This window comes from Sander vitreus, chromosome 21 (genome assembly GCF_031162955.1).
Source record: "Sander vitreus isolate 19-12246 chromosome 21, sanVit1, whole genome shotgun sequence".
Taxonomy (NCBI): Eukaryota; Metazoa; Chordata; class Actinopteri; order Perciformes; family Percidae; genus Sander; species Sander vitreus.
This window is the reverse complement of record NC_135875.1, coordinates 10,497,184-10,509,378: the sequence shown is the minus strand read 5'-3', so window position 1 is coordinate 10,509,378 and position 12,195 is coordinate 10,497,184. Positions and strand designations below refer to the sequence as shown.

The 12,195-nt window shown below is 41.7% G+C and overlaps 1 protein-coding gene across 3 annotated transcripts in view; it reads right to left on the bottom strand.

Moving 5' to 3' along the window:
- The window catches only part of LOC144536204 (zinc finger MIZ domain-containing protein 1-like), a 110,719-nt gene extending 99,457 nt beyond the window's left edge, over positions 1–11,262 (bottom strand). For 2 of the 3 annotated variants that reach the window (XM_078279218.1, XM_078279219.1), the window contains exon 1: positions 11,112–11,262. The gene's annotated coding sequence lies outside the window, so the exon portion shown is untranslated. The remainder of the gene's footprint in view (positions 1–11,111) is intronic. The other variant, XM_078279220.1, reaches the window with a different exon arrangement.
- Positions 11,263–12,195: the final 933 nt, after the last annotated feature.

Below are 12,195 nucleotides of genomic sequence, written 5' to 3'. Positions count from 1 at the left end.
GTCAAGTATCATGGATGTATCAGTAGCAAGGTATTGATAGCTTTCTTAAAGAAACATCTGCATCTAATTGGAGAGTCCATTTTAAGGATGGATGTTTTAAAATAGGGCTGAAACAATTATCAACAACAACAAAAACATCTGCTACTGTTGTATTTAACGTTTTTTTCTGTGCAAAAGTTCCAAAAGTTAACTGGTTCCAGCTTCTCAAATGTGAACATTTGCTAGTTGTTTTTGGTTCTCTGTGATAGCAAATTAAATATCATTATGGACAGACAGAACAAGACATTTAAAGATGTCACTTTGGACTGTGAGATGGATATTTTTCACTATTTTCTAACATGACAATCAAGATAAAAATGTCCAGATTAATCAATAAAGAAAAAGTATTAGTTGTGGCCTATCTTTAGAATATTAGAAAACAAGAAAACCTAGATCAAAAACATCAAATCAATCCGAGTCCTGCAACTGAATGACACTTAAAGCAAGTCAAACAAATCTGCCAGTGAAGTCTTTGTCTATCTTAATTTCTCTTCAAAATATCATTGTGAGTGTTTGTATCTTGACAAAAGAATGAATAAAACGGGTTGCTGCACTTGAATGTAGTAAAATCAAACTTTTTTTTTTAGAATTCTGAATGAAAATACTATAAGTGTATTTGAAATCATATTACAGCACTGGCGGATCTTTGCACAAAGGACTTTAAAGGCAGACAAAAGTGACTTGATAAGAAGATTATCTGCAGTTGAAGAAGCATAAAAAGTCAAAATTATGCAAAGGAAAGTGGCAATATGAAAGTAGTTTACAAAGTCACCAAGCAGGCAGATTTCTTTGCCCAAAAAAACAATAATCGTAAACTCTGTGAGAAGTGGCCACACATTCTCCAAAGAAACCCAGTGGGCTCAACCCCTCCTCCGGCCAGTCCAGATTAGGTTTCACATTCCTACCTCTCGCACACACACACACACACACACACACACACACACACACACACACACACACACACACTTTTGTTGAGACATTTCTGACCTCGGACTATTTCATCTCACTGACGATGTTTACACCATAAGTCAAGCACAAGGATATCTTCTCTTGTTCTTTGTCCAAGATGAGGAGGATTAACCCCTCCCTTCCCTCACACACACCCTTCACCTCCATCACGCTAATGTAACACACATTAGTGAAACCAGCCACGCATTGTGTATGTCCATGGTGACATGAAGGATGCTGGGCCCTCGTGTGAGCTCTCTCTCTCTCTCTCTCTCTCTCTATGCCAGGCACATCACGGGCGCAGCGTTACACCACAGCGTGTGTGACTCAAACATGCCCTCCTTTTAGAGCAGATGGTCAAAAATAGCATCCGCCGTCAACATTTTTGTAAGCCGTTGGACCCGTTGGGCCACACACCGTTTTCCAAGAAGAAGTAGGGGTGCAATATATGTGTGTGTAAAAATAATCTGGTCAGTGGCAGCTTCTCTCTGTTTGATACTGACAAAGTGAGAATGCCCTGTTGTTGAAAAGAGCTTATGCAATCTGCATGTATAAATAGGAGTGTGAAGTGTGTATGCATGTGTATCTCGCTGTGTGTTTACATTCGGACAACACTTCCCAATTACTTTGAATTAATCAGCAGCACTAGTAGTCATTATGATATGTGTGATTACTATTAGTGTGTGAAACATTGTCTCGCCTCTGTTCATTTCCCCGAAGTCACCGCTAAAGATGGGACGGCCCGCCAGCCACCGGACGAGGGAACATAATGAAACAGACAGGACGTGTTTACAGAGGAGTTATTTAAAATCACCACTGGGACGGCATCGCATTTGGCCACTAGCCATCATTTTACACACTGTGCCGATACACAAATGCATGCAGACAACAATCACCTGTGTTACTTTGACACTGAAGAAGGGGTCTAAATTTAAGGATCAAGTTGCAAGGTTCAATTTATTCATCCATAAAAACATGGAGGCTAAAGTGCTCCAAACCCAATTAACCAATGCTGATTACAAAACATAACAAACACATACAAATAAGGTAAAATCAACAACAAAAATTCAAGGCAGATCTATGGACGTGTATCCACGATAGATAACAGAACAACACATTCTCACTCCCGACGTGTCGAAAAGCGACTCTTGGTCAGGTGCCTTTGGCGTTTGTTATTGACACAAAAAGTCTCCTCTAGCGTCATATATAGACACGCTTGGACGGGACTCTTAGCATTACTTTTTGACGCACTGGGTTCGGACAAACGTTTAACTGACATGCGGCACAAGAAAGGACAGTTAGGTTTAGGAAAAGATTGTGGGTGGGGTTGCAAAATGTACATTTCAGTGACACACGGGACAAGAACAGGACATGAACCCCGCTCTCCAGGGTGAGAGTCCTGTGTTGTTTGACCTATCCACCAGCCCAACCAACCTCCTTGCGTGGATTTTCGGTCTTTCATACTACTTGCTACCATTTTCTCTTAACACTACGTCATCTTACAGCGCGGCCGTCAAGCTGCTGCTATGCCCGGTGCGTTCCATACAGACGCTGAAGGCTGTTTTATACTTCTGCGTCAACTCCACGCCGTAGCTACGCTGTCGCTCCTACGGCGTCGTGACCCTTTCAGATTTCTGCGTTGGGGTTGCTTTGCATCGCGGTGCATTTCACCGCTATAACGCTAGGGGGTGTGTGGCTTTTGCGAGGTGTCTGCCAGCCAGTTTATGTTATGTTTTCAAGCAATCTTTAGCACAACTGCCCACAAAGTACTGCTTGCTGGTGAAGTGCTAATTTCAAAACGTTACTGACATATAGACACTTTACAAACAGATAACCCCGTCATTGTAACCAAAATATGTCTGAGTTTATTTGCAAAGCTTATGTCAGTGAACTAGCATGTTGCTACTCCCCAAAGTAGGCTGTTTGAAACACAGACTATCAACACACAGGACGAGTAGACCAATCACAGTCCTTGCGGTCTGCGTCGCCTCAACGCAAAGTTACACATTTTTGGAGGTGCACATCGAGCTACGGTGGAGGGCTCGGAGGGGGGTTCGGGGCGACGCAGACGGGTCTGCGGGGGTACTCTGTCGATTCAGATTTTTGTGTAGTTTGCGACGCTGAGAGCCATTGACCAAGCGTCAGTATTTTACGAGTTGGTAGTGAGAACAGGTTGAACAGAAATACTGCTGTCACTGGAAAGAGTAAGACGCAGAACAGAAAGGGTGGTGAGTTTTGACCCACAATGCATCAATCGGATGCTAAAGGGTTAATGTATGCCATCCCATCCAGTGCTGAGACTCCTGTCATGGTCTTCTTTTACTGCCCACAGCTGTCACGTTAGTGTATCAGCTCCGGTCTGTGATGCATGGCTTGCACCTGGGTAACTGACCGCACACAGACACTGTGTTAGACTGAAGGTGCAGTGTAAGCTGACACACAGGCTGTGGGTGTGGTGTTACTGCTGTCTGCGCTTCATCATCAGTTAGACTGTTTTGTTTGAGCAGGAGAGAAAATTCATGAATCTGAACTTCAGTAAACATATGCTGTCACATTGGGCTCTGGGAACTTGTGAAGGCAATTTTTCCAATATTTTATGGGCAAAATACTAAACAAATAATCCAAAGATTGTTGATAGATTATGACAATCATTATTTGCTGTAATTCTCACACAGCTACTGTACAAATAAAAGGATCCCGTAGCTTTTCCTAATGAACAATTTCTGCTGTTATAAAGAGAGTTTGTATCACACACTTACGTTTGTATTTATCAGAGAGGGGACCAAACCTGACTTTGAGTTATGAGGTCACACTTTTCTCTGTTGTAGTTTACTTGGCCACAGTTGTACACAAAGAGCTCTGAAAACCAATGTTATAAATCAGGTTCTTTCTCTTAGCAACACAAAAGTTTGAACTACTGGTTATTTGAAGTATTTCCACGTACTTACTGTTATTTATTAGTATGTGGACTTTTTTATCTGCTGTCTTTTTTTAAATTTTTATTATGAGTGGGTTTTTTTACTGACCGATCCGCACAAGTATTCCAATGCGCCTGTACATTGTACTTGAGCAAATGGCAAAAATAAAAAAAAACCTTAATCCTTAACCCAATCAGAATTCAACAATATAGCAGCTTCTTCTATTGAAGTCTATTAATTGACGCAGGGCAGAATATAGTGATAAAATGCCCATCAGTGAATCCCAGAGCCCAAGATGATGTCTTCAAAGAGCTTTTTTACTCAGCTAACAGTCCTAAAGCAAAAAGATACTCAATGTTCAGCGATATAAAACAGAGAAAAGCAGCAAATCCTCACATTTAAGGAGCAGATTTATGACTTTTGGGGTGTCTAACTGTTAAATCATAACTAGTGATAACACATACCAAGTTTTGAAGTGCTGTAAAAAGAACTTAGTGAACAAAATCAATTTCAAAATTATGTTAAAATCATTTACAATTAAAACCTGTGAGATAAAAGCTATGAAGCTATGAGTCATCTCAGGTTTTAGTCACAGTGACTATGCAAAAAAAAAAAAAAACACAGGTGAAATGCAAATCAATATTTAAACAGAATCCTGTGTGTCGACATAAGGCAACAGGCGAACGGGAAACGTGCAACATGTCGGGATTTTATCTACTTGTGTTTTACATCTTGATAGCAAACTTGAAAGCATTTGACATTTGTGTTTGGGGGGTGGAGTGGAGGGGGTAGGGGAGGTATGTTGCTGGGGAAAGAGATTACCCAAAGACCTTTTCTTTGAGAGTGAGAGAAAATGGGGGGAGGGGGGTGGCATTCCCTGTGTATTAGTAAATCCCAGTTAATTTTCCCTGTCAGAGAACAATGAGATATGGACCCCCGCGGGCTCTGTTGAATGTAATTCCAACACTTGCTCAGAATCACCTTCATTACTCATCAGAGGTGTGGATCTCTCTCCTAAAAAAAACAACCTCTGGAGCGCATACTAGACGTTGTGATGCCCCCCCCAGTCTTTCCAGCGCCCTTTTTAATAGTGAGATTACACCTCTTGAGATGTTTTCACATTTCCAGAGCAGCTGCTAGTTTCTCTGTCTATATGCTGAAATTTGAAGAGGGCAAACATGTCTGCCATGCAACACTATCCCATGCTGCAAGACTTGACAATCCTTCAAGGTCCCTGGGTTGGACCTTGTTTAATTTATAGAAGCTGAGACTTTGGAGAAGCCGGATGTTATTCATGATTCAGAGCCTTTCATTTACACTTAACACTGCTGTGCTGCGCTGTGACATCATCTGCTTATGTTTTTCACAGCATGTCACATTCAACATGCATGAGTCTGCGCCTGCTGGGGGCCTCAAAAGCTCCAATTATATCCATCGCGGGTTAAGACTCCCAGATTGAATCTAGGTTTTTTTTTTCTCACAACTATCATGTCGCTGTCTAACTCACCTGTTTAACTCCCAAACCCTGCTCACAGCAACAAACGTGAAAAAAGTATTTTTGTATTTGAATTGCATTTTAATTTCTTATTTAACTTAAATGCCATCCCATCCAGATCTTCAGGAAACCTGAGCACAAATAACTTCAATCCACAACAATTCTGCATATAGTTTAGACTAGGGCTTAAACTTGTTTGTTTTCATTATCAGTTACTTTGCTCAATTAATTGTTAAGTCTAAAACATTCACAGGGTGTCTCAGAGCACACAGTGATGTCTTCAATTTACTTGTTTTATCAACATTTATCAAGAGTCTAAAACCCAATGGCATTCAATTCATAGTGAAATAACAAAGAAAAGCAGCAAATCCTCATATTTTTGAAGCTGGAACTAGAGACTGTTAATTGAACAGCTCATCCACATTCATCCATTCATATCTTCCAGAACTCTGTCAGTCACTTTGAGCATAAACAACAAATCCTGCTAGAGCTGCAACCATTAATCAATTAGTTCATTGGCCGACTGACAGAAAGTGAATCGGCATGTGATAATTGAGAAATTGTTTAAGTCTTTTTTTAGGGAAAAATGTCAACATTTGCTGGTTCAAGCGTCCGCAATGTAAATATTTAAAGCTTTTCTTTGTCGTACATGATAGTAAGCTGAATATATTTGGGTTTTGTACTGTTGGTGAGACAAAACAAGACATTTCAAGATGTCACTTTGGGATGTGGGAAATCATAACGGGCATTTTTCGACATTTTACAGACAAAACGGTTGATCGTTAGCTACAGCCCTAAACCCTGCACATAATTGATATTTCAAATAAAGAGGGGATTTTCCTGGTGTACCAAGCAGGCGTGGGATCAAGCCAAAAATACAGTATTTAGACCTATTAATCACGATGTGAGTTTTCTGTTCTGGCTAACTTCCCCTCCAGCATGGCTGCAGCTATCAGAGGAGGCAGGCCTATTGTTCAGACTAACAAGGGGCGCAGAGGTCACTTGCATTTTCACAAGAGCTTTGCTAGAGGGGTTGGGGAAGTAGCCGACACACAAGTCTGTTTGGTATGGATCTACACTAAAGCTTTTTCTATGAAGTCACATCGTTCCCAGTCTATTATTAAGGGGGATAGATTAGATTAAGTGAGATTATGCAGAGAGGGGCTCGCTAAAAAGAGCAAAAATAACACACTCAGTACTTAGCAGACGAGTCAACAGTGGGATTAAGCCAGAAGGACACGTTCAAATCCAATGCTAATATGCACAATGGTCATCCTTCCACAGGCTCAACTTTTAAGTGGTCTTAAATGTTGTTGCTTCATATTTCTTAACACATTTCACAAGCTGCAGCAGCTGCAGAAATCTGACTTTTATTACCATATTTTGGTCATAAAGATGACATTAAGCTACAATTTAACAAATCTCAAAACCTAAAATAAGGGTTATATTTCTTCTCTCCATCAAACTGTCATCCCTTCTGTCAAGCCCCGCTCTCTGTGCGTACAGTTTGTACAATAACAACTCCTATCACCAATGCAACCGAAAATATGCACAAAGTGTTGCACACTAACATGATTAAATGATGTGTGGTCTGGCGTCACTCCCAGCACCTCTCCCATCCCTCCCCTCACTCTGTGACACACACAAACACACACACACACACACACACACACACACACACACACACACACACACACACACACACACACACACACACACACACACACAAACAGATTCCCTTTCCCTGAGCTGTGTTTTGAAAATAGAAGCTTCATATTAACAGTCAACAGTCAAGCTGACAGGTACAGTCTGGCCATTCTCTCTATCATAAAACCCCTCAGTGGAGAGCATGCACAGTACACGTTACTGCAGCTCTGTGTCACCGAGGTGGAGCGTCACAAATCATCACAAACACACACATGAGGAATGCAGAATACCACTTGTGGGAAGAATACGGTGTTGTGATGTGAACGGAATGCTTATTTTGTTATTCTGAGTGGTGGACAAAGTATTCAGTTACCTTACTGGAATACAACTGGCAATACCACAGTGTAAAAATACTACATTACAGGTAAAATTACAGACGTGTTAGCAGCAAATCCTACTTAGGTACAACATTTGAATGCTCTAACTGCTCAAAGTGAAGATCATTTAAACTACTTTATATTGTTTACTGAAGGGAAGTTTAACCGTCGTTTCTAAACGTGGGGGTCAGGAACCCTCCAAGGGGTGTAAATCTGAGGGGTCTCAACATGAATAACGGGATAGGAAAGAAATAAAAACGTATAAGTTAAAAGTTATATTTATTCAGACAGTTTTTTTAATAGATATTGGATAGTCATGCTCAAATGACAACAGTCTGAATTTAGCGGGGGAAGCCACTCTTGGTTTGAAACTCCTGCAACTTGTGACAATGGGTTGCAAATACATGTTGCATCATTTGAAAGGATTCACAAGCCAGAGACACTCAAAACAGCGTTCTTGCACTCCATGAACGTCTTTTGGACTGACTGTGAAAATACCCAAATCCCCCAAAAATCCTGCACACTGTCGATCACTCGTATCCTCTTTATTAACAACGTTTTCTGTAACATAGTATCTTCACAAGTGATACATTTTTGGTTCTCGTACGGAGGATCACAAGCCAAAAGGGTTGGGAAACACTAGGTTTAATCTATAAAAATGCAACATATTTCAAATGATCACCAGTTTTGCATGTTAAATCTTTATCCACAAAGTAACTAGTAACTATAGATCTAAAACAAATGTCCAAAACCACAATATTTCCCTCTGAAATGTGGTGGAGCTTGCTTAGTTACTTTCCAACACTATTTATCCAAAACAATCTCACTGCCCGATATTGTCAAAATAACCCTTTACAGTGTTGTGATCCCTCTCAGGTAACATATTTATAGGATTATTAAGACCCAAGTGCTGCTTTTGACACCAAACTAAACCTAATGATTAAGCTACTACAACCACCCACTGACACACTTTCTGTTCAGCCAGCGCCACGCTTGCCCTGTTCTCTCCTCACTCATTGAAAATAGCCATACCAGCACAGTGATTCATCCCAGGAGTTTATTCTCTTGAGCAAAGACAACACAAAAAGGACCTTGAGCAAAACCAACACAAACCTCCCACAGGCTCTGACGCGGATGAAGAGCAGTCGGCCACTTACTCGCTCGCCATTTTTCCTGTTACAGCTTAAGAGAGCTGTCCACACGCAGGAGATGCTCGCCGCAAGAGGAATTCCCAAGAAGAATCAATAACATTATGACACTATACACATCTAACAGCCCTGTTTACCAGCTACTTAAGCACACATTGTTGGTTAAAGGCTGCTAACCATTGGGAGAGGGTTTGATGCAGAAACTGGAATAAAATGTTTGACAAAGCAGTATTTATCTCATTACTGTTTGGGTGTCAAATGACACGGCACACTGTGTTGTGTTTCAAGAATATTTTCAAGACAAAAGGAGCATTGGCTGCAGTGTACAGATAATATTTCAGAAGGTGAGTGTGGCCAGTTGAGACACACCGCTCTCCTCACAGGCTGGCCGGCATACTGCTGGAGGTAATCAGAACTCTTGTGTGTCCTCTCTGATCGGAGTGTTGAATAATTTCCCATGTGGCACAGCCATTTCCAGCTTCCGCCTTTACTCCACTTCCACTTTTGCTCTTACCTTGTCAGGTGGGTGGAAAGGCGAGAGCAAAACCTCCAACCCTGCACTGAAAACGTGTTGCCATTGTCAATCCACAGTGCCACACACAAACCTCAGGCTGGCTGCAGTCCAGACAGAAAGAGATTTGCTCCAGTGTTTTAAGAGATATATGCAATTTGATTTAAAAATAAAAAAAAAGTAAAGCTTTGTTTTTTTGTATCTATTTTTAGGTTCCCTAATCTGTGTCAGAAGCAGCTCAACGTCCTTTTACAGTTTTTTGTTCTGCCTCTCTGTGTGCTGACACCTCTCACTGGTCAGGAGGAAACTCAGAGTTAATAAATGGTCTACTTCAGCGCCCAGACACACGTGCTGGGTTGCAGTACTCTGTTTCAATGTGGCTTTTGTTTGACGGCTGGTGTTTCAACATCCTCAACTTGAATAGAAGAAGGTCAGCCTGGTGGGGTCTGCCCCATGGTTATTCAGAAGCCCAACCTGGGGGCCCCACAGAGGTGAGGTGACTGGGAGGGAGGAGAGAGGACAGAAAACCTCCTCCTCTGTCTGACACCACCATAATCTATGAAGGAAGCCACGGAAAGTTTGAAGTTTCCCCGCACAAGAAGAGCTCAATCAGCGTTTAATCACACGTGGCATCGAGTGCTTGTAAATGAGCTGAAAGGTGGCCCGGGCAGGGGTTTGAGTAAAGAGCAATCAAAGGACCAGGTGCAAGTCCAAGTTTGACATCATCATCATCATCTTGACACTGTATCTGAAAGTTTTCAAACCAGCTAAGTGTAGAAGCTTGAAGTCAGGTTGAATAGCTGCCGGCAGCAGCTATTAAACCCAACAAGACCCTCAGATTACATGACATGAAATATAAACAAGCAACTGAGGCTGCTAAATAACTGGTGTCACCACAGAAGTTTTACACAACCCTCAGCAGCTGGGTCCAAACTGTCTGCTGCGCGGGACAAATTTGGATGCTGCAGCAGCTAAAAGCAGACACGAGGAGAATGAACTTTTCAGCAACATAACAAAAACAGGAAGAGCTCTCCTGGACATCTCACCAGAAAAAGACGAGAAACATCTGCATGTGTGTGTTTGCTTGCTCGCTTGATGCTCCCACATTGGGATTTCCAGAAGCATAAATACAGTGCATGTGTATATATGAGAGAATCCCTCTCCCTCTCTTTCACTGACAGTGGCTAGGAGGCAGATCAGGGAGCAGGGTCTAGCTTACTTTTTCCACTTGGCCATGCTTTTTGTTTTCTGGACAGATGTACAGCAAGTGAAAATGAGCCCAGGTCTATATGAGAGGCCCCCTCAATCTGGTTCCATGTTCAGACAGCAAGAATTTGGGGAGTCAACTTGTTAAACCCTTGTGAAGCTACAGCAGCCAGTTAACTCTAGGCTGTGACATAAATATACTGATATTTAATAGTAGCCTATACACGTGTGCTGATGTTAAGAAACTTCAGAAATAAACATTTGACATGCCATTTAATGAATAATCCGCACAACAGTGTAGTGACCGCTGTCTTGCCATGTCCAGTCATTCTGCAGCCTGCATGTAGCACCGATAAACCCACATTAGACAAACCATGTGCTTTGTGCACATCAGAAGCCAAAAGGTAAAAAGCAAGGGCTACCTCTACCACACACACACACACACACGCACGCACGCACGCACGCAGGCACACAGACACACGCACCGTGGCATGATTCATTCTGCAAGCAAAATGCATACAGACTGCTACAATGTAGCCTCCAAGCCCCAACGCTTTGGAGATCAACGCGGCATCTGTTACAAACGAAATGCACAACCTGCTTAACAGCCCGGTTCAATCCCGACGGCACAGAGCAGCGTGATAGTAAATCAAAAGATGCGGTTTATTATTACAGGCTCCGACGTGCTCCTCAGTGCCAGTTCAAGTGGTCACTCTATTGTTGAGAAACAATCTGAGCCAAAGTGGAAACAAAACCTTCCCGAGACAAGAGCCTCGCAGCGCGACACCGGGAACAAGCAACGTTAAGTTTGCAGTTACTCACCGGGTTATTAAGCGAAGAAAGTCCTCGGTAATTTTCGGCTCTTGTTTTTAAATATCTTCCCCCCTCACGGCCACTGAGAATGGGCTCAACGTCAGTGGGTGAGTAACTGAATAGACTCGGAGAGAGCGCAGTAAGTTGAAGTGTCAAATTACATTGGCTATTCTATTACCAAAGGGACCCATGCTCGGTGGCTGCTGACAAAATGTGTCGCGGATTTTGACGCGGAGAAGCCATCAGCAGAGAGCCGGGAGTGGAGCCGGAGTGTCGCTCAGCCAGCAGCCATCTGCCTACACTGGATCTGCTGGAGCGACCCGCTCCGACTGTGCTACCACCAAGCGGCTCTCGTATTGTGTGGTCATTATTTTTGATTTGAGGGGATTTTTTTTTTAAAGCGAGTAGGCTACACATTGCTGACAAGTGGTTCCACACATTAAAATGGAAATTGGGCATGCTGGGTGTTTTATTTTGTATCGTTATTGATTCAATTAACTTAACGACATATAGGCTAATGGTTAGGCCTATTTATCGCGATTAAAAATGAATTATTTATCATAATATCATAATAACATAATTATTAATTAACATAATATTAAGTAATATTAATAAGAAAACACGGCTTTTTACTATAGTAATATTTAAGTAGGCTAAATTAAGGACAGGCTACCAGTAATGGATAAAAAAAATCATTTAAAAAAAACCCCCACAAAAATGTAAAAAAGAATTAGAATATAGGCGAAAGTAAAATAATAACAAATAATGATAACAGCAACAACAACAATTATTACTATTATAATAATTGTAAAATAAAAATAACCAATATTGTAGGATACTGATATTGGGTATGGTATTGACAATAGCATCATCATGATTCCTTAGTCAATTTATTATCTGAATATATCAATATAAAAATAAACATCCACTATAACACATGTAATAGCGTATTAAACAACAACAAACACGCGCACGGCTTCACACCAGCGCTTTGACGCACGCACACGCGCGCGTTACCATCCCATGATCCTCCTCGGAGCTGACGCCACCCTCCGTGTTTTGCAGGTCGCCGCTCTCTGATGGAAAGCTCTGA